Source organism: Periplaneta americana, chromosome 15 (genome assembly GCF_040183065.1).
Source record: "Periplaneta americana isolate PAMFEO1 chromosome 15, P.americana_PAMFEO1_priV1, whole genome shotgun sequence".
Taxonomy (NCBI): Eukaryota; Metazoa; Arthropoda; class Insecta; order Blattodea; family Blattidae; genus Periplaneta; species Periplaneta americana.
In genome coordinates this window covers 183,783,203-183,805,574 of record NC_091131.1, presented here as the reverse complement: position 1 = coordinate 183,805,574, position 22,372 = coordinate 183,783,203, and the positions used below count along the sequence as shown (strand labels likewise).

The 22,372-nt window shown below is 36.1% G+C and overlaps 1 long non-coding RNA gene across 8 annotated transcripts in view; it reads left to right on the top strand.

Annotated features, from left to right (window-relative positions):
- LOC138715571 (uncharacterized) overlaps window positions 1–22,372 on the top strand; it is a 120,775-nt gene that overhangs the window by 23,077 nt on the left and 75,326 nt on the right. For 7 of the 8 annotated variants that reach the window (XR_011336469.1, XR_011336464.1, XR_011336468.1 and 4 more), the window contains exon 3: window positions 5,334–5,550. The exons of the other annotated variant lie outside the window; for it this stretch is intronic. This is a non-coding gene — a long non-coding RNA (uncharacterized lncRNA). The remainder of the gene's footprint in view (window positions 1–5,333; window positions 5,551–22,372) is intronic. 8 annotated transcript variants of the gene reach the window in all.

The window sequence follows — 22,372 nt, the reverse complement described above, 5'->3', positions numbered from 1 at the left end:
ACTGCATAAATATAACTAGAACCAAATAATGTATTTGAAATAAGCGTTCTGAAGTAGAGATTTCTTACTCATGTCTTAGCAACTCAGGTGGTATGGCACATACTTTTTGATAAAACATGTTCCTGTAGTCAGTTTTGTCAATTCAGATTTAATTTTAAACATTAAGTATTCAATTACCAAGACATGATGAAGTCGTCTCATTGTCATATTGCTACTCTCTTTTTTTGGCTATCAAATTATGATAATAGTGATTTCATTACTTTTCAGTTTAGTACAGTTTTTTTGTTGTTGCAAAAAATAGTCTGGTAAATAACTTGTTTTTCTAATTTAGTGTTTAGGTTATCTCAGGTTCATGGATTCAACTCTGATTGAGAGTAGTGTTGATAGGAATACTGTGCTTCATTAGGAAGGAAGTGTCAGGGGATGCAAAAGTACCCTAATCCAAGAAAATGAGTAGATGCAAGAAGAGCTTACACAGAGAACGATATTCGCTCCTCAGGCTGCTACGAACCACCTAATGCTGATTCATCATCATCATCATCATCATCAGTTAGTGCTACAACCCAGGGTGGGTTTTGGCCTCCTTAACAACAGCCTTCCATCTTACTCTGTTCTTTACCATGTTAGTCCATCCTCTCACTCCCATAATTTCAAGAACTTTGGATACCCCATCCATCCACCTTAACTTTGGTCTACCCTTTCTCCTCCTGTTATATAGTCTACCCTTTAACATTTTAATAGGAGTGCATGTTTCAGGCATCCTGTTTACATGTCCTAGCCATCTCAGTCTTTGAGCTTTCATAAATTTTACAACATCTTGACCTCCTATCAGGTTAAGAAGTTCATTGTTGGAGCGTATCCTCCATCTTTGATGATCATTGACTGGGCCAAAGATTCTACGCAGAATCTTCCGTTCAAAACTTCTTAAGGAGTTCTCGTCTTTCTTTGTAAATGTCCATGTCTCTGAACCAAAGGTAACTACAGGACGAACTAATGTTTTATAAACTTTAATCTTTGTCATCCTCGATAACAACTGATTTTTAAACAGTGGGAGGTTAGCGTAATAAGCCTGATTTCCAGCCTGTATTCTGTCGTTGACATAACCACTCACATCACAGTTATTATTAATAATAACTCCAAGATATTCTGAATTGGGATACACCTTCAAATGTATACTCCTGGATGGTAATATTCTTAGGGGTCCTTCTCAACTTAGAGGTGGACATAATCATGTATTTAGTTTTTCCTTGATTCACTGTTAATCCCATGTTTATGGCATTCCTGGATAATTCAATAAACAACTGTTTGAGTGTGGGAGCATTTCTAGATATAATAGCTATATCATCATCATACGCACAGATTTGACTTGATTTTGTGAATATGGTGTCTTTCTGGTCTACACTTTCTATTGCTTGGTGTATGACCAGATTGAATAATACTGTGGAAAGACCATCCCCTTGTTTGACTCCAGTATTGAGTGTAAAAGCTTTACTAATTTTATTTCCCACTTTAACATGGGCCATAGAATTATCCATGGTCATTTGTACCAATCTTATGATTTTTAATGGGATGCCAAATTCTCCCAACATTCCATTCCGTAAAGCTCCTGTTTGTTTACACTATCAAAAGCTTGCTTAAAATCGATAAACAGCAAGTGAAGATCTATGTCCCATTTATAGAACTTTTCCATCATTTGCTTGATTGTAAAAATTTGATCTGAGGTGCCTCTATTTGGTCGAAATCCACATTGTGATTCTCCAAGAATTTGCTCCGAATATTTCCTAAGTCTTTCATTCAAAACACCTGAAAGAACTTTATATACCACATTAAGCAGTGTAATGCCTCTGTAATTCTCACACTTCCTCTTATCTCCTTTTTTAAATATTGGGCAAATTATGCCTTCTCTCCAATCTTCTGGCATAATCTCCTCCTCCCATATCCGCACTATTAATTTATAAATTGCATGTGTGAGGGCATTGCCTCCTTCTTTAATTAATTCAGCTGTAATGTGGTCGGTTCCTGGGGCTTTATTGCTGCTCAGCTGTCCAATTATATGCGATACTTCCTCCGGCATTGGTATGGCTGTGTTCTCTGTGTCCTGCAAAGTTGGTACACTTAGATAGTGAGGAGTCCTTTTGTCTCATCTTGAATTATCTGGGTCATTGTGTTTATTATATAAATTCTTAAAATATTCTGTCCATTTTTCTTCAATCTGTTTATCTTCAAATAGTATCTTCCCATACTTATCTTTACATTTATTGTCTTTGGGTTGAAAACCTTTCCTGATCTTTGACATTGCTGCGTAAAATTTCCTAATTTCATTCGATTGATTTAACTGCTCTATTTCCTCAACTTGTTTTCATAACATTTCCTCTTTTTGCTTGTTCTGTTGGCTTTAAGTCTTAGTTGTCTGTATGATTCACAGTTTGACCGTGTTTCTCTGTGTAGCATTTTAATCCTAGCATTATTCTTTTCTTCTATTACTTCCTTACATTCCTGATCGAACCATTCATTACAGGTCTGTTGTTGTGTCCCGAGTTCCTCTTCAGCAGTTGTTAAAATAGCTTTCCTAATTCGCTCCCATTCTTCTTCAATTGTCCTGTCACCTCTCCGTTCTTCACCAGCCTCTATCACCAAATCTTCCTCGAACTTCCTCTGTAGCTTCTCCTGGTACAATAACTTAAACTCCGGGCATTTGAGTTTACAGATGGCCAGATTCCTTTTCTTCATGACATCTGTTATATGTACTTTAGCTATTTTCTCTCTAAGTACTGCTTTAACTAAGTAATGGTCTGAATCGCAGTTAGGACCTCTGCAACTTCTTACATCTATAATAGATGAGGAATGCCTAGCATTGATGAGCACATGGTCTATTTGGTTAGTAATATCACCACCTGGTGATCTCCAGGTACCTAAATGTATTCTCTTATGGGGAAAACAGGTGCTTTTAATAATAAAATTATTCCTGGCTGCAAATTGTCCCAGCAATTTACCGTTTTCATTCGAAGTTCTCATGTAGGGAAAAAATCCCAGCAGTAGAGCCTGGGCAATCTTCTTTCCCCACCTGTGCATTATAGTCGCCCATTACTATAATAATGTCGTATTTTGATACTTTGCTAAGAATAGTTTCAAGTTGCTCATAAAATACCTCTTTTTCTTCTTCATCTTTCTCTTCATGAGGAGCTTAAACAGATATAATTGTAAAATTCTTAAATTTTTCTTATAGACGTAATCTGCAAATTTTTTCATTAAAGGCTTCAAATTCCAAGATGCTAGCTTTAATCCTCTTTGCCACTATAAAACCCATTCCATAAAGTCCAGTCCTTGTACTGGAACCACTATTGAGGATGGAGAACTCTCTTTTATCCACTATTCCCTCCCCTTCCCACCGTATTTCTTGCAAAGCAACAATGTCTTGTTTAAATTTCAATATCTCATTTCCAATTTCAATAATTTTTCCTGGTCTTAACATCGTGCCCACATTTCAAGTCGCTAAGTTCAAATCGTTTTTCCGTTTATCATGCCTTAGCCGTCGTCTATTGTATCCATCATTCCAAGGCCATCGTTTCAGGTTCTCAACAATATAGATTTTATTGGTGTGGGGATGTTAGCACCACGACCAAACCTCCAACCTGGAGGACCAGGGACTCTTCTGTCAGGGTTACCATACCTTAGCCGAGAGGTCCCTGATTTAAGGCGCATGGAACTCGCCTTCACCCACCCTCTTACGAGATAGGATTTGCTGGTTATGCAGTCAGCTAAGCCAACAACTCGGGCATTTTCTGCCATTTAATACCTAATGCTGATTACAGGGCGCATTCGAAAGCATGGTCTTGAGCTGTTCATATTGTGCAGAGCAGGTAGAAGCCAACATGAGCGTTAAATATTCTGTGTTTTATATAGTTATGATCGCCTTTTATCCCCAGGAAAGACCCGGTACTCTATTTGATAGATGACTAAGTCAACCTTGTGGCTGTGCTGGAATTCTGTCATATGATTTCATTCTTGTTCTTTGGTATAGATTTTGTACTTCAACATGTAGGTTCTAATTTTATGTAATTAACGCCAGTTTAGCACTAAAGGAGCCTCTATTGTGACATATAATTAATGTAATTTCTAACTAGAAACCACAGAACAGCAGGAGAGAGAGAGAGAGAATTTTTTATAGGAACTTTATTAAACATGTTCCATTACAGTTTGTAATACTACATGTTTTGGTTTACATCACTATTGCATGGCAAGAGAGAGAGAGAGGGAGGTAGGTTTTTTTCAACCATGTTGTGTTATTAGTTACTCTGCAACAAGGTTCAAGTTACATTGCATGCGCTGTGTTAAATCTCGCTCGAAATGTTGTCAAGCCAGCAGATGACTGAGAACTGTCGACAGCTTGCAGTCGAAGTGAAGCCGAGTGCACACGAACATTGCTGATAGTTTGTGCAGCTCTTCTTGAGTATACTCTACTCCTCGCCAAGCAAGTCCCTTGCTGCACTAAAGTTGCCCCTGTGGTTTGTATCTTGATTGAGACTGCAGCTGTCTCATGGGGCTGCAAAACAGAACAGAAATAAGCTTTTATGGACTGTAGTGTTTAGAGAAGTTAAAAGCAATCTCCTCTCCCATATTCGTCTTTAGACTTGGCTCAGTCATCCAGATTTGTCAGACATAATGAGTCCAAACAGAGTAGTTGACTACCTGTCTGCTCTGAAGATGGAACCTTATGTAGTTCTGAAATGGAAATGTCAAATTCCAGGGCACGGTGAATACCCAAGTGCCTAATTCTAACCTCTTCTCCCATTGTAAGTGAATTAAATTTGGATTTACACTTAAATTGTAGTATTTATGTAAAGTACAGCATTCTAAATAGCTACAGCATTAATTTTCCATTCAGGAATTTTCAGATTTGAATTTTACCAAGTCCATGCGAAATTGGTTGGTGGCTTATTTTTGTGCTGAGTACTTAACAGTGATTTTGTAATTTGTGGTCTCTTTCTCCAGAATTGTTATCATACAGTATGTAAAGACATTTTGTTTTTAAGTTGAGAACAGAGTAATAGAGATGAAAATGTTGCCATTATTCATTTTAATTTATGAACGAAAAACATGTTTTTTTTTTTTTACATACAGTAAATAGCTTTTTTTGGTACATAAAGTAAATATATTACGTGGGTCAACTGCTTTATTTCTTCATCACATGATAGTCACATTTAAAATTTTTGCCACCTAAAAATCTGTTGCCTTTAGCCAAGATTGAACTCCTATTTGTTTTCTGTATTGCTGCAGCATCAGTAAACAAATGTACAAATTGTAACAAATTGACGTTTATAACATGTTGGCAGCATTGAAGAAGTCCTTTGAGCAGATGTACATCCCACAAGAACGTCAACCATTCATAAACATGAGTCTGTAGTTGGACTCTAGGAATGTGACTGTGAATGTCCACCCAGCCAAACATGAAGTGCACTTTCTACACGAAGATTTGTTATTGATAAAGTGAGAAGTGCAATGGAGTCCAAGCTGTTGGGCTGTAACACAGCAAGGAAGTTCTATGCACAGGTAAGTCATGGAAAGCAGTAAATTGTAGCACAAAGAGAAAATTACGTGCACAGATAAGTGACCTAGAACAGTGGATTGTAATACAGATGAATTCTACACAAAGTTCAGTTATCAGGAGCCGTTGATTGCAGTACAGTTCATCAAAGCTTTCCACAGAGATAAGTAGTCAGGAATAGTTGACTGTAACATATTGAGAAAGTTCCGCACATAGGTAAGTGATCAGTAACAGTGAACTGTGGTGTAATCAAGTAAATACTGATTATAAAAACACTCTAAGTCACATTTTGGTTGAAAATAAGTGGAGCATTGTAATGACTACCTCACACATAGATACATCAGTCTGAGCAGAAAAACAACCGAAGTGACAGTTAATACTGTAAAGCAAAAGGCATCAATATTCATCTGAAGTGCAGGATTCCAGTTGTTTTTGCAATAAACAGGAAACAGTTGGCACTACTGCAGAACTGCTCTTTATCTGGGTACAGTACTATACATGTCCAGCTGCATGTGTGTTCACTGGTGTTTATAGCAAGAAAAGAACAAAACATTCTTCGGAATATAGAAGAAATGTTGAAAAGGCCAGAATTCATGGTGGAGAACATATTAACCACAGCGGTAAGGATGTCCCTAAAAAGTGACTAGTGAAGACTGCAAATGCCAGAAAGAGTGTTTTAACCCGACAACATGGTATTTAAAAGTCCCTGCACTAAGCGCTAAAGTGGTATTTAAATGCTCTAGTAGAATGGAATTTACATTACTTCGCTCCTTTATTTCAGTTTTCGAAATGGTTAAACATAATATAACCATATCCATATGACAGTAAAAAACGTACTCTCTGCAATACAATTGAAAAAACCACATATTCATATCTGAAATTGATTACGAACTATGGCCGGTTTTGTGCAGCCATGCAGGATATGTACACGTGTATGTAAAATCACTTCAGAACTAACCTAGAGAGCTGCATATATGCGTATGGCAACTAGGTCTGAGGGATTAAAAAATTGGTGAATGTGACAATTGAATGTCTTTAAATATTGCTAGCAAGGATCAGCAAGACTGGTTCTTACAAGGTATATGTGCCAGTGATATAAAGCGACACGGGACGAGAAATGAGAAGAAACCTAATAGAGTGAAATCTTTCAAGTATTACATCAGGTTGGAAGTACAAAAATCGAGGTATGTAGAAAAGCCTTCTTTATTATTGGAAGAGTGGAAATGGCAAAAGTTCTAAGTGCCATTCAGAAAATTTCACAGGAGACAATAAAAACTTCTCAATTTCTGAACTTAATGTTTTGTGTTCAAAATAGACACATATTTGTACAGGATATATGTTAGCATAAGACTTAAACACACTTTCTTGATAATTGGAATGTAGTATAAAATATAAAAAAATGAAACTTATAGAATATTCTAAGTACCTTGTCCATCTCACTCATAGTGTTCCAAATGCCATGTTTTGTAGTTAGGTATTACAACATGTACAGCTGTCAAAAGAAAAAGTGGCCGTTCTCCTGAAACAAAGTTCCCTTCGGGTATCTTCGCTACAATTCGGAGACAGGCGATGTTACATGGTGTTGGACCACGTTGCCTGATATCTACAGTTATAATTGAAGTATTCTGTGTGTTATTCGATAGCATAATGGTAGCGTTCAGGCCTCTTATTCATGAGGTCCTGCGTTTGACTACAACCTCGTGCTTTTTATGTTATTTTTTGTTCTGTTTTTGAGAGAGACAAACTATACATAATGGCTCCTTTCTCTTTTACGATTATTTTAGTAATTAACATCAGGTTCATTAATATATTATGCCATGACTTTATCATTATGATATTGTGGCTGCAAATGGAAAGAAAAAAGATTTTATTCTCAATAAAAATATCTTCCGTGGCATAAACAAAATAAATTTACTGCCGTCGGCCTTAAAACATTGAAACAATTAATCGTTCAAAAAACAAAACAAAAAGCCACAATTCAATATTTAGTCTATCTTCCTCTTATCTCGATCATCTTGCAGTCGAGTGGGCATGGAATTGACTAGTCTTTGCAAATAGTGACTGTTCTTAGACACGATATTCCAGGCATTCCGAACATACCCACATACATAAGTGTTCTGTCCATGGGCAGGTCTTTCATTGCAAACGTAGCAATCTCCAATCTTTCCTATTTTCTGCCTTCCTCTTAGTCTCCGCATATGATCCACATATCCTAATGTCGTCTATTATTCTTTTCAACCAGAGACCCAACCAATTCCTTTTTCTCTTTCTAATCAGTTTCAGCATCATTCTTTCTTCACTCACTTTTTCAAACACAATTTTACTTCTTATTCTGTCTGTCCACTTCACATGCACCATTCTTCTCCACATCCACATTTCAAATGCTTCAATTCGTTTCTCTTCATTTCGTCGTAATGTCCATGTTCCTTCCCCATACAATGCCACACTCCACACAAAGCACTTCACTAGTCTCTTCCTTAGTTCTTTTTCCAGAGGTCCGCAGAAGATCCTTCTTCTTCTTCTATTAGAAGCTTCCTTTGTTCATGTTTGCAGTTTTTCTTGGGAAGGATAGACCTAAATGTGGTAACATCCCGTTGCTTTCCGCACACCACTATCTCTTTCGCATCTTATTAAATTCCAGGTGGCCCAAGCATGGAGATGAGGAGAGTGGATTTGACTAATTGGGTCCTACGGACTTCACCGAAAGTCACGGCAAGGGTTAAATATTAATTCTGTCAGGATGTTTGACCCGATCAGAGACCGAGAAATCTCAATTAGCCTTTGCCCCCCGCATCCTGGACTAGCTTCTACGAATCATCAGAAAATCCTAGAGTGTGGTTGGGCCAATTTTTCCGAAAATGTTTCCACACTTTTGCCCTCATAGCTCACCGGACGAATGTCGGAATTTAGATGTCAACGTCTCAGGTTCAATTCCTCGTTACTCCTTTTCATTTTATTGTGGTTCAAGATAGTATAATGTAATAATACAAAAAGAAAAACTAATACCAGTATTATGCAACTGGATTTTTCCAAACCTAACATTAAATTTATGTTATTTATATCGCTAAAGAACGATTACAATATAAATAACTTGAATATTATTTATACAGTATCACTAAAGAACGATAATAGAATATAAATTATAAATATCGGTTTGTTTAATTAATATAAGATATTATATAATATGTATTTAATTATCTAAATAAAATAACCTATTTTACAAGGAGAGATGGTTATTTGTGTAATAATAATTACTTACATAAAATACAGATTATTTATATTGCGAAAGAACAATAACAATATAAATAACTTGAATATTGTTTTATAATGCTAATGAAGGAAAACAGAATATAAATAACTTGAATATTATTTATATCGCTAAAGAACGATAACAATATAAAAAACGTGAATATTATTCATATCGGAATTTCACAGATTTATTACAGATGTATTTAAGAAATTGTAGAAGAATAGTAATTAGTAACAGTGTCCTATTTATTTTTCTTGGAGCCAAATTTGTAACTTTTAAAAGTGTGGTTACTATGTTGAAGTGTATGTGTTGCAACAGATGCTTGATTTGTTATGTATGTGAGTCAGTTATGGGATGCTTGATGTCGTCGCAATGTCGTAATTATAGTTTGATTGTGTTTGTGTGACTATTGTGTATTAATTTATGATGTATGGTATGGAAAGCTGCATATTTGTGTTATAGAAGTGTTACGTATGTGTGTTGTTAATATTTTTGTATGCTTCAAATTGATAACTGATATTTGTTTTGCAATCGCAATGCCTAATTTACGGATTGTTTATGTTTTGTTTACATCTCGTAAGCTAATTTAATTTTCTTTTCCATTTCTCTTTTTGCGTATCTTTTTTGTGTATAAAACTATAGCCCTAACATACATATGTAAAATAGGGCTAACCCCCATTGGAGATACAATAATAATAATTATTATTCATATCGTTATAAAACGATAACAGAATACAAATGATGACTTTAATTTTATTCATATCTCTAAAGAACGATAACAAAATATAAATAACGTGATAGCCATAAAGAATGATAACTGGATATAAATGATAATTTGAATATCATTTACATCGCTAAAGAACGATAAAAAAATAAAATGAAAACTTGAAGAAGGCCCGAACCCACAACCTTTGAATCATTAAACAAGCACTCTACCGCTGGTCTACGAGGCGCAGATATGGAACACTTTCATAGTTCCGGAACTGCTTGTACAAGCACATGCATCGTGTAACATCACCGCGACCCGAAGTGGCCTTTGAAAATATTCTCTGTTCACTAGTGCGGCAACTTTTTTTTTGACAACTGTACATCATAAAGGGGCGATAATATAAGATCTGTAGACTAAAAAAAAAGTCTTATTATGCAGTAGCAATGCTGTTATTCCCGGCGTGACTCCTCCTCTTTGCTTACGTCTTAGGAAGTGAAGGCTCTATAAAGTCTAGGTAGGTAGTATCGTTCGCCATTTTTGTTCTTTCATTGCCGAGCTACCATACGAGGAATCTATTTGCCACACCGTTAAACATTATCATGTCATAGCTGCTATGATAATAAATCAAACGCACTGTAATTGAGCAAATAATTGAGTGGCAAATAACGTCTTCGTGTGCTTTCTGCGAACTCCAACGAAAGAGCCAAAATGGCGGGCGATTATATTAAGTATTTATCGAGCTTTAAGAAATGAATAGCATCTTCATCAGTGAATTACAAGACGCACATGTTTAAATGTAGCTGATCTGCAACGCGATTGGCTGCCGGAAATTAGAGCGACGGGACTATAGTTTCAGGATTACTGTTCCAATACTCAGTTTCTGCAAAGTTCATCATAAAAAGTACCTTTGGTAGAAACGATATCATGTTTTTCAGATCTGCTATTTTAGCAACTGGTAACATAGGTTGTGGGAGTGCATGCAGAAAAGTGTCTCTTACCTTAGTAGGAAGTTTTCCTTTCCTCATATTGTTCATCACCTTCCACTTAGGTTTCTGTGAGTTTTCTTGGTAAGAAGCTTTCCTGGTAACTATTTAGTTACATGAATCATATTTAATTTTGAGATCTCACATTTTGAGGTCGTAATGACAGAATCTGCAGCATATTTTAGGTCGAAGAAATCATCAGATTCAATCTCCATGACATTGAAGATGTCGAGCAGTTTCCACAACATAATGCAAATCTCTTGGAATGCATGCCTTGCAGACTCTCTTTCTCATCTCAATAAGACCAAAATCACGGTCACAGATCAAGAAGCTGTGAGCGTTATAAGCAACTTCTAGTGTAACTTCCTCAAAGGGCATTTCATTCATTCACAGTGTTCTGCCCAAGGACAGGTCTTTCACTGCAAGCCCAGCATTCTCCAGTCTTTCCTATTTTATGCCTTCCTCTTTGTCTCTGCATATGATCCATATATCTTAATGTTGTCTATCATCTGCTATCTTCTTCTGCCCCGAACTCTTCTTCCATTCACCATCCCTTCCACTGCATCCTTCAATAGGCAGTTTCTTCTCAACCAGTGATCCAGCCAATTCCTTTTCCACTTTTTGATCAGTTTCAGCGTCATTCTTTCTTCTTGAAGTCTTTCCAACACAGCTTCGTTTCTTACTCTGTCCATTACACATGCTGCATCCTTCTCCATATCCACATTTCAAATGCTTCTATTCGCTTCCTTCACTTCACTGTAATGTCCATGTTTCTGTCATGATGTACCAAAGACATAATAAGGAAAGGCATTACGCGATTTTTGTTTTGACCTGCGCAATTATCAGACTAAATGACTAATTTCCTCTTGTTCAAATTCCCTCCTTCTCTTATTAATTTCAATAAGCACGATGCAACTTCATTAGTCCCACGAGAGGCAATGCTCTCATCCCACACACACATAACACAATCATGAGGATCTGCAACATGTAAGCCTAAATTATAACAGTTGAGCTGTCTGCTGTAAAACATGTTGCTGTGGGCAAGGTTTGGAACTAGTAACACTTGCTGAAGATCAACTGACATTACTGTGGAAAACGGGTATCATAACAGTCTCAAGTACTTCCTTACATTTTGTATGGCGTAAGTCTCGATACCTTTTCACATCATGGGACTGAATCTGTATTGACTGAAGAAATTTCACAAGCAAATCCATCACATGTTTTGCACGTATCAGTTCTTAGCCGATGAACTGAAGCATTTGGAAACTCCTTATTGGAAACTTTATCATAGAACTTACGTAACTAACCACACTTCCTGGATACTTTTCTTTAAATGCCTGATGCATCCTGTTGATATTCAAATCCATGCTCGGCCTGACAAATGCTTTCAACCATTTCAGAAAGCCTGGTACTTTGATCCAACTGCTGTATTGAGTGTCCTTCCTTCTGATGTGTCTTTCGTCAATTGTGAAGCCATTCGTTTCCCTAGCATTGATGCAAAGCAACATTGTGATATTTCTGCCACATTTACCTAACTTGCTTCTTGCCTTTAAGAGCCAAGACTTTCAAGTTACTTGAATGCACTGAACTTACACCAGTATCGTCGCAGTTGAAAATTCTGCTTGGAGGGAACGAATATTTTCCTATTAGTTCCTCTAGTTCGGCAAAAAAAGCATTCACTTGTACATGTTAAGCCTGGAGCTCTCTGCAGGCTTGTTAATTGAGCACAACACAAAGAAAATTCGGAATATTGCTTGATAAATCCACGATAAAACTTGTTTCCCACTATCTGCTTTGTTCTGTTGAATTGGTGTGGCAATTTCAAGTGCTCAGCAAGATCGTAGACTAGAGTAAGAAGTTCGATTTTGTTCAGGATAGGAAACAATTGTCCAGATGTTTAAGATATTTTACAATTTATTTTCCAATTCATTGTCGAATGTTCTTTAAAGGATTTATTTTAATTCATTCTCCCCTCTTAAGGGCACAAATCCCAAACACGGTCTCCCAAAATGCTTCTTGGCACAGAGAAGTGATCTGCTGCTTCACTCCCTGCCAGTACTCTGTTGACAGTCATTTTCCCTTTTTAGATGCTATCATCCTTTTAGAAGTCACTGAAACCAAATGATGGCATTATTTTATGTGCCACAATAATTATTTTTCTGTTTGGTACTGGAAACACTGGTAGTGTCCAGTATTGGGACCATGTGGTAATTTAGAATAAAGTGCAAAAAATTAAAATCTAAATGCTTTTGTCTAGTAAAATTTACGTCTCTTTCAGCTGTCTATCCCGACAACGAATGCTAGTTTTGTGCAGTGGTTATTTGTTAAACACACGACACTACTCACAACACACATGGGTTACAGTTGCAAATTTTGCTCTATTTAGTCGGCCAGAGCTGCTCTCACTCTGCAAGGCACTTCAATTCCAAGCCAGAGCAGAATGCTCATGCAGTGGCGGACCCGCATTACAGCTACCTTCCCTGCATTAATATGACAAGAGTCACGGTTGTTCAATTCATTGAGGCTGTCAGTACGTAATAGTTTATAAGGATATTATATCAACCCATTGTACATTACAGAATTTATAACACTCTTATTAATTTAATGAAATAAACTTCGCTCCATGAACACAAATCATTAGGCTTATTTACATAACCCATACGCACATACTGCAATCTCCTCACCACGGTTCTACGAGACAGTTGTATGGCTTCCACTTCTCCTACTTAATATAATATAATATAATAAGACATAATGTGGTATGGTATGGTATGGTGTATGATATGATATGATAAGATATGATACGATGTAATATAATATAATATAATATATGATCATAAATTAATACAACTTAAAGAAAATGTTTCTCAGGTACATTATATTAGAATATCTATTCGATATTTATATTGCATTATAAGTTATTATAGTACATTTAGTAATATGTACATATATATATACAGTCATCAACGAGTTTTAGCCGAGTAAGGACGTGTGCTGAAGGAGCGGAGTCTGAACAGCGTACAGAGGCATTGACCTACGAACGAGTGATAGAGCGGAAGGTACATTAGAAAATGGAAAAAGTGCTACAACGAGAAGTGATAAAGAAGGGGAGAAATGAAGCTAGGAATGGAGGACTACAAATGCAGAACAGTACAGGAAACTCGAATAATCAAGTGGATATAACATCAGGAAGCTTGACGTGCAGAATAAATAACATCTGTGCGAAGATTGATTATCTGGTACGGGATAATGAGCAAATGAAAGAGAAAATCAAATATTATGAAGATAAGCAAAGAAAGAAGAATTTAATATTCTTCGGGGTGGAAGAAGAGGGTCATGAATATGGAATGGATACATATGAGACTGTATGCAACGTGTTCGATAAGATTTTTGGTATCGATGTGAGAGTGGGCCACATTGAACAGACTTATAGAATGGGGAAAGGAAGATTTAGACCTATTTTAATTTCTTTCGTAAGCATGAGAACAAGAGAAATTATCTTAAGGAACTTAAGAAAATTAAGAATGACGAAAATAAGGGTTGAAAAAGACGTAAACTATGAAACAAGAAGAAGACGCAAAGCGCTGATACCGTTCATGATAGTTGCTAGAAATAAGGAAAATTTTGCTAAGATATATGAAGATAAACTGAAAGTCAACGGGAGATACTATGACCTGGAGTTTTGTGAGAAGAATATAAATCATCCGGAATTTGGATTAAATAACGTGGTAGAGAAACATCAGAGGCAGACTGACAAACACGCGCAGCGGGAATCGAAAGCAGGAGTAGAGAAGGAAATCAAGCGAACAGTTCAACTGGCTTCGGAAGAAAACATTGGAGCTAATGTAGAATACGAGAAGCATGCGGCGAAAAATGATGAATCAGAAGTCGAAGCAAGAAGGCGTCACATGCAGAAAGAAGACATTGAACCAGGGAGCAAAAAACGGATCACCAAGCTAACAGACAGGAAGAAGTACACTTCTATGAAGAGTGGCATAAAGGCTACAGCGGCAAAGAAATGTGCGAATGAGAAGATAAAGAAAGGTTTAAGTTGTGTAATGATGAATGAGTCTAGTGAAGAAGAGGGAGCTACTGATGGTTATGAACCGTGTGAGAGGATAATAGAGGTAAGAAGAAGGAAAGAGAAGGAGAGGAGTCCAGGGTTGGGAATAATAGGAGAATCATCGAAGGGGAATATGGAGAGTATAAGGAAAGGAGTCTTTGCGAGTGCAGATACAAGTGGAAGTTATGAAAGGGACTGCGGGGAAGAGAAGAAAGAAGTCGAGTATATAACTGACAACGAGTGCGCAGAGGGTCAAAGATCAACAATCGTGGAGATGTTTGAGAGAGAACTAAATAAGATATGCGAGAAAGTAGACGAAACTTATATAAAATGCAGTGAGTTATGTGATATTTAAGGACAACTGTCAACGAGAGCGCAGAGGGTCAAGTTCAGAAATCGTGGAGGTTTTGGAGAGGGAACTAAAAAAAAAAAAAAAAAGATGTGCGAGAAAATAGGTGAAACTATATAAAAATTCAGCGAGTCATGTGATAGTAAAGAAACAAGGAAGTGCAAACTAAGACGTGTGAAGTGTAAAAGTGAATCAGAGGAAAGATCTGCTTAGTCTGAGGCATAGATAAATTGAAAATCAATGATAAAGTGTACGTTCTCGAATACTGTGGAAAGAATTGTGACAAACCAGAGTTTCGGACCGAAATCTAGCAAAGCCAGGTGAATCAAGGCGCATTGAAACGGAGGTTCAATGGACGCGAAAATATGCGTACGTCAAGGCAGCATGCTAGGAAGAATGGAAAAATGCATACGACACAAAACTTCAATATCAATGAAACGAGAGATGGACAATGACAATACCTGACGTCTACTTCGAGTACGAAACAGCTGACCAGAATAAACCAAGGAGGAAAACATAACGTGAGGCAGATATAAAACACTGCGGACGAAGGATTAGGGAAACAACTGGTAGTGTCTGAGGTCAGGAGAATAGACAAGACTAATGGAGGAAATGCAAGAGAAGACATGAGAAGAACGAGTGTAGGAATGAAGCGACTACCAGATATTAGTGATTGTGAGGACTGAATAGATAGGGCGTTGGAGAGGTTATAGCGAAGAAGAAGAGTGCTAAAAAGTGAGTGCAGAAAAGTTAGGGGTGGCAAAAGTGTAAGAAAAGGAACAGAGAAGAAAGTGTTAGTGTAAGAAGATAGGGTAAGAGTGTAATAAGATAAACTATCAAACAATGAATACAATGATATCTGAACAAATGTGAAGTGGAATGAGAGGGAAATTGGAAGTGTAATTTAAGTGAATTAGATATTTGATGTTTTTCAATGTTTTGGATTGGGAGTAGTAGCAGGGGTACTATAACTGTAGGAGTATTATCGAAATAAATATATGGATAGGGGTAATAAAATATGAAATTTAGGAATGGAAGGGAAACAGTCTAGGTAGGAGGGAGAGAATAGAAGAGGATAGAGGGGGAAGGACATATAGGAATTCAGTCATAATAGAACATTAGAAAGCAATCAAGAAATTCTCGGCAAAGAATACCTTAATAGAAAAGAGTTATATGTATTAAAGGGATGGTGGATCGAAAAACAGAAATGTGAAGGTCCACCATAACTGTGAATTGTAATGTTGAATGACAAATAAATATCAATATCAATATATATATATATATATATATATATATATATATATATATATATATATATATATCATATATATCATAAACTGTAATATACTATACTATGATATAGCATAATATTTGTATAATTTAAAATTATATATTACTAAATGTATAATAACTTATAATGCAATATAAATATCAAATAGATACTCTAATATAATGTACCTGAGAAGCATTTTGTATTAATTTATGGCGTTCATTACCAACATATTTGTCATATTCAGTAGCATGTTGTAAAGAATAATGTCGTTGGATATTGAACTTCTTAATCGGTTGGAGTGTTTTATGCCAAATTAAACACTTTGCTAATCCACTGCTCTCTACCAAAAAGAACTCCTCCTCCCATGATACGTTAAAAGCATTGGGAGTAGCAGGACGCTTTAGTGTATGAGCGGAAACTCCATCTTCAAAGTTCGCCATCACACTGCAGAGTCATCACTGCACCGACACTGAATGACATACAGTATGCTTATGTCACAGCGCTCGCAAGACCGGCTCTTTAAAGCACACAGCGCTCATTTCTCAGAATCACATAATGTGTCTAGTCCTGCCTTATACCTTAATATAATACTGCGTAACAAATTTTAACTTTTTTTTTGTGCTGGGCATGTGATACATGTTTTCTATATAATTTGAGACTCCTGAATACGAATATGACAATAAAAAACAGTTGTTGGTTATGGTTTTATAGAAATTTTCGAATTATATCTATTCAAAATACTGCTTTATATAATGACACTAAGGTCAAATATTCACTGTTCAGAAGAGTACAGCTTTCTTTTTCTGCATTTTCTTTCATAATGGGAATCAGGTAAATTACGAGATAAAGTTCAACAATAGTCTGCAAGCATATTGACACTCTACTGTCCTTGGTATCTTTTTTCCATAGTTGAAATTTCTTGATGAAAGCACTCACCATGCTCATCACTGAAATCGTGACAATTCTCGGGGAAAAAGTCAAGATGGAAGTGAAGGAAGTGAATTTTCAGGCACATGTTACAACCCATAATTTCATATGCCAACAGTAAATTTTGAACTAGTTCTTTATAGTTCTCACTTTTACAGTTACCCAGAAAATTTCATACAACCTCCTTGAATGCAATCCAGGTGGCTCTCTCTTTTCCTTCCAACAAAGATTCGGTGTGATTGTCCCGCATTATTTCTGTAATTTGTGGTCCATTGAAAACTCCCTCTTTTACTTTCAAGTCACTAATAGTAGGAAATTTTTCCTGGATATGTTTAAATGCTTTATTTTATGATTCATCCCTTTAACAACATTCTTTATTAACCCTAACTTAATGTGTGAAGGGAGTAAAATTATTTTACTTTGAGGTACAAGGGGTTGATGTATAATATTTTTCTTCCCTGGCTCTAGTGATTGTCATTTTATTTTATAATGTTTTTCTCGAGTACAACTGTCCCATTTGCACAGAAAGCAGCAAAATTTTGTGTAGCCTAATTGAATTCCAAGAAGCAATATTACAATCTTCAAATCCGCACATATAAACCATTCGTAATTTGAATATTATCATTAAAGCACACTTTAAAGAAATACACACCTTACACAGAATACTAACACCACGGAAATCTGGTAAACTGAAGCTATTTCATATAGCAAGTCTGTTTCTCCTCCTCCAAATGGAACCAAAAAGGGCAATAAAACAATTTCCACTTTTAGAAGTCATTTTGACAAGGTGGTCTATTGCAAAATATAAATTACAGTAATGTCATTAAAGCTCACAGTGAAAGAAATGCACATCTCAAGTAAAATCAGGTAAACACAAGCGAATTCATACTGTGAACCTGTATCACATCAAATAGTCTCGTAAAAGGACAATAAAATAATTTCCGTTTCTACAAGTGCTTCTAATATGTTTTCACATAATGGGTCGTCACATTTCTAAAACAAAGTAGGTACAGACGGAATACGGTGATTTTTTTAAATAGAATGCATATAAAATGAATTATATTGTCATCTAGAAAACCCGAACTGATGGAACATTTTGTGTGTTATTTTTTAATTTGAGAGGTCGAAATTAGTAAGAATTTGTTAGTTTTATGTCTGGCGCAAAATGGGTGTTGACCAATGTAATTTGATATCAGCAAAGAAAATATTCTTACACCAAAAACTCATGGTAAATTAACTGCAGTAGTTTTGTACGGAAATGTTGTCTATTTCAGTATAATTTCATCGTAACAATTTATTGTACTGAAGTACAAAAGGATGACTAAGAGAATTTTTTTTTTATAGTTGGTCATGACTTCCTGCAATATTATGGCATGATTTTAAGCTACTTACTAGTGTCCTAGAGTTATTCCCCTGTCTTCTGTTTTTAGTACACCTAGGAAACTTGGTAACCCCACCTTTAGTTTAGGGACACAGTGTATATTGGAAAGTTACAAGAAGCAATTGATGCATTGTTGACAAATTTTCCTGTCTCTTAGGCTACAGTTACACTATAATAACTAAACATTGGAAGTTATGCAAAACCGAAACACTACATGCTAATTAGGTAAAATTATGTGAACTGTTCCGTCTCTTTCTCGGAGAGATTATTATTTCCTGAATAACTCGAAAGTGGAGTTTTACTGGGTCATGGGACCGATGTTTCAGTTTGTTTAAGAAAAAGTGAAATAATTACTGCCCATATCCTATTAGTTATTATTAGGCTTTACATAGAAAAAAAAAAGAGAACCATTACTTAGAAGATAGTTTGTCTTCTTAAAAAAAGTGAAAAAAAAAAAAGACAGTTATGAAAAATTGTTCTCTAAACATAATTTTAACGTTATTCCTATTGTAAACTAATCTGACCAGCAGAAGTTAGTTTGCGTCTATTCGTACTTGCTAATGATGTTTCCACTTTCGTCTCTTAGGTTTCTTGTTGCTCTCCTGAAACTATTCCCTAGGACGCTCCTCTGCTGGACCAAGTGTCAATTTTCAGGACAAGATACTGGTGATTCACAAGATCTGATTGCATTTAACATATTTTTCAGGAAAGTTACAGTACAATTCAACCATTAACTGTTTTTAGCTAAAATTTCCCTAACACTGGGATTATTTGCATACCATTTTTTTGAAACACTCTATATAAAGGGTCATTACCATTGCTTACAATTACACAATGTCATCACTACCTCTTTTCCTCATATGTGGCCAAGAACTTGCTCTATCTTTCACAAAAATCACTTTGTCCTCGTCAGATATGTAATAGCTCCTTCCATGTAATCTGTGGCCTTTTACCAGAAAAAAGTACATATATATATATATATATATTCGACAGGGGCGAAAAGATGGAACTGAATTTTCTACCTCTAACTTTATGTAAGGTCAAGCCTAATAGTAACCCAAACAAACTGGCCAGTAATAAAATTTTATTATTCCACGTTGTTCAAGAAAAAAATTACTCGCATGAGGTTCGAACTTGCTCTCATCCACATGACAGACAGCATCTGAGGTACTGAGACATACGGCCATGCTTCTGAAACTGAAACACCATTGACTTCTGTGGCATACTACAATAACTGCAAGAAACATAATGCGTATGTATAAATTGCAAAGCATATAATAGACTATCTCATATTAAGTACCAGTTATGTATTTTTTGAATGAAGATAATTCTAAATCTACAACATAGGCGAATACTAATTGAAAATGTTTTGTTTTGAAACAATGTGCAATCATAATATTCTTAGTTTTAGGGTGCTGTGCAGTATTAAGTAATATAGATATTTTGTATGGGCATGTATTTGCCAAATAATTCATATATTAATATTGTAATATTTGGTAGGTTGGCTTTGGCTACGTTACAATGAACTTGAAGCGCATGTTTTAAAATCTTGTCAAATTGTTAGCAATTTGAAATAGTTTTGAAAAATATTTTGTTCAATATTGATCAAACTTTAAGAAGTTTTCTTCTATTGTATTGAATTGGAAGAAAAACTTTGATCGCACACAAGCAGCTTAAACCTTATTTTTTATTGTTTAAATCATGAATTTAAATTCAGAAATTGCTCCGATTTTCTTCTTTTCATGCACTTCATTTTCATCTGAATTTACTTAGAAAATGTGCAAGAGAGTACCAGTATTTCTGTTTAACTAATTCCATATTTGAAATAAAAATATATAATTTTGCCCTGAAGGTACTATTGTTAACTGTAACTGAATGTTTACGGTGGATATAGTTGACTAGCTATAGTCACGTGAACAGAGCGTAACTCTTCACCATTATTTGGAATATTACCTGCGTCATCTGCATCTATGATTGTACAGCTGTAGGTGGTGCTCTCCCTCTCTAGAGCCATCCGGATGTCTATCAGGCTCCTGGTCTCCACCGAACCTGTCAAGCAATGCAAACTCAACATAACATTGAACAAGTTTTTAACTTCAATTTTTATATTCGTGTGGAGTGAGGAGCACACAGGTAGACATGGGGTAATTTTGATTGTGCTACGAAAGCCCCTTGGCTCTTGGTGTCCATGAATGAAAATATGTCTAGCAGAGCTCACATTTGACGTGTAGCAGAAATTGCTTGTGAAGAGTATTTTATGTGCTGTGCACTTATCTTCCAACTGACACTAAAGACAGGTAGGCCTACACATTGCAAGTCTCCATGGTGGTCAGCACTTCTTCCGCTCAGACAACACTTTCCGTAGGCTATGCTTTGCAGAATTGCCCAGTGTTAGTATAATTATTACTCATATTGTAAATTTCTGTATGTTACACTATTTAATATGAATACTGCAATAATCTTACTCTCGCCTTTCTGTATTTGTTGTGCACACCAGAAAAGCATAGTTAAAATTACAGCACTTTTCATTTCCAGGACTGATGCATTAAGGTTACACGAAAATCATAAGCAGACTGAACAAGTGCTACAAAGAGGGAACAGTCCATCTCAACAAAATCGTAATAAAAAAGAAACGCTACGGATTCTCATATGCTCTGAGTACTTAGTCTTCTCGAAATTCTTTCATGGAGTGAGTCTTGATGGGAGTCCACCTGTATGTAGGCAACAGTTTCGCACAATTGCTCACAAGTAGCATATATACAGGGGCTCTTATTAACTGCACATGCTCACTGTGTTGTAAGCGAAACTTAGACAATAAGGAAACTCCAATGGTTGTTTCCGTATCTGTACATATTCGTAGATCTGTGGTTGATTTTTTTGTGTGCGGTTTGTAACAACTGGTGTTGCCTAAATCCCAAAAGACACAAAACCCTATATGGAAGAACATACTGTTTTATCGTCGTTAAAATCTAAATATTTCCACACATTCAAACATGCAAGCTATCAAAAAATCTGTAAAAACTAATTTCAAGGATAAAGGAGGCATTATAAAAATGCTATAATAATATTTCTCAAAGCAAAAGCCTTATATTTCTAGAGGTAAATAATCTTAAACCCTCAGCTTCCTGCTACTGAAATGCAGACCAGGAATACTGCTGGAGTAATAGTTCATGATAATTCAATCATTTGATCTAATAAAGAAGATGAAAGCCACAGGGTCTTACCTTGTTGGCGAAATGCTTTGTCCACCATCATTAATTCTGTTAGGTATCCCATTCCATTGTCTGGTATCCTGGTGTAGCCAGATGTTTGGCTGGGTTAGTTGTAGGGTCCCACTCCATGGGCTGCATGTCATTCTCGGCGTCGATGTCTTCTCACTCCATGGACTCCTGTTGTTCCTGAAACATTTCAGAAATGTGGAATAGTAAATAGTAAAATTTTATTCGACGATGGAGAAGTTTTAAGGGCTATAAATGCCGTAATTTGGCTCACTTTAGAACAAAACTAAAGTTGGGTGTCCCATGATGTAGATTGATGCAGTTAAATTAGTCTTATTGCTGAATGAATGGACTCTATGAAACATATAGAGTTCACTCTCTGAAAATTTTCTCTGGTGCAGGTAGATGTCTCTGTAAACCTATAATACTGCAAGAAACTTCGATAATCGAATCAGTGAAATACATGTAAATTCCTGGAATTGTTTCGAAAGTTCTGAAAGACTTGTAATGTTCGCCTACAATTTTTGGAATGCTTGGAATTTAATTTAACACAGCTAGTGATAACCAGCATAGCTGGAGTAGGGAAAGGGACTCGTGTGCTGGGGATGTGAGTTTGATTACACTCCAGCTGAGAGATTATGATGTGCATATATTTTTTCTTTTCACAATCTCAG